This window comes from Silene latifolia, chromosome 9 (assembly GCF_048544455.1).
Source record: "Silene latifolia isolate original U9 population chromosome 9, ASM4854445v1, whole genome shotgun sequence".
Lineage (NCBI taxonomy): Eukaryota > Viridiplantae > Streptophyta > Magnoliopsida > Caryophyllales > Caryophyllaceae > Silene > Silene latifolia.
This window is the reverse complement of record NC_133534.1, coordinates 35,198,878-35,199,891: the sequence shown is the minus strand read 5'-3', so window position 1 is coordinate 35,199,891 and position 1,014 is coordinate 35,198,878. Positions and strand designations below refer to the sequence as shown.

General features: G+C 35.8%; 1 non-coding gene across 1 annotated transcript; it reads right to left on the bottom strand.

The window, feature by feature from the left end:
• Nucleotides 1–371: 371 nt before the first annotated feature.
• Nucleotides 372–533, bottom strand: LOC141604246 (U1 spliceosomal RNA). Its single transcript, XR_012525960.1, has one exon. It is a non-coding gene; the product is annotated as a U1 spliceosomal RNA (small nuclear RNA).
• Nucleotides 534–1,014: the final 481 nt, after the last annotated feature.

Genomic DNA, 1,014 nt, shown 5'->3' with positions numbered 1-1,014 from the left:
GGAAATTTTGTGTTAAATTTGGGCGATATGTAGTAAAACTTGGGTGATATAAAGCAGTACCCTTATTATAATGGCTTAAGTATAAGGAGTACGGTCTTCCGAGAGGACACAATAATTTTTCCCCAACAAATATTACCTTCTGAATGTCTTGATGATATGGTGACATTGACGTGCAAGATTATAAAACCTGTAAGTCCAATTCAATGTTAACGAAAACGATATGGTAATACGGTTTAACTACACGAATTTTCATGTATACGATACAATTTCTTTGAAGCCCTATTCGGTCTGGTTGGGTAAGAACAAAATCAAATATACAATTTCGATGCGGTTTAAAAAGAAAACACACAAAAAATATAACTTCTTATTGTGCGGGGGCTGCGCGAACGCATTCCCCCACTAGAACAAATTATGATGTAGACTCTCCCACATCGGGGAGATCTTAAGCATGCGCTTCTCCGTAGTGCAATGGATATCACAATCCTAGGTTATGAGTCTTCTTGATCACACATTAACCCCATCCAGGTAAGTAGTTTGTTAATTGTTGGTGGCTCATTACTTATACCTACATCTACTTCATACTAGTTTAATTTTGTGATGTGGGATTCTCTCATAACTTGTGTATTAGGAATGAATGTTGGTCAAGGAATGATGGCAAATATGCTTTGCTCTAGGAGTCTATGTCTCTGTTGTTAGAATAACCTACTGATACCATGAATAAAATTCCAAGTGCAAATTAATTCGTAAGATATGAAATCATTTGTGATTTAACCAATGGTTAAAATGTTAAATGGAACGCACTTATTGAAATATGTGTGTGGGAGCGCCTAATATGAGAATTTGTGTTAATATAAGAGCATCTTGATTCTTTACGTCCTGACATTTGCTCATTATTACAATGCAGATGTGCCAGAAGGAGCAGTTATCATTGGAGAGCACACTTCATTGAATAATTTATTTAGTTGCCTTGCCAACAGTTGTACGAACATCAAAAGCTGATTAATGAAATAATGG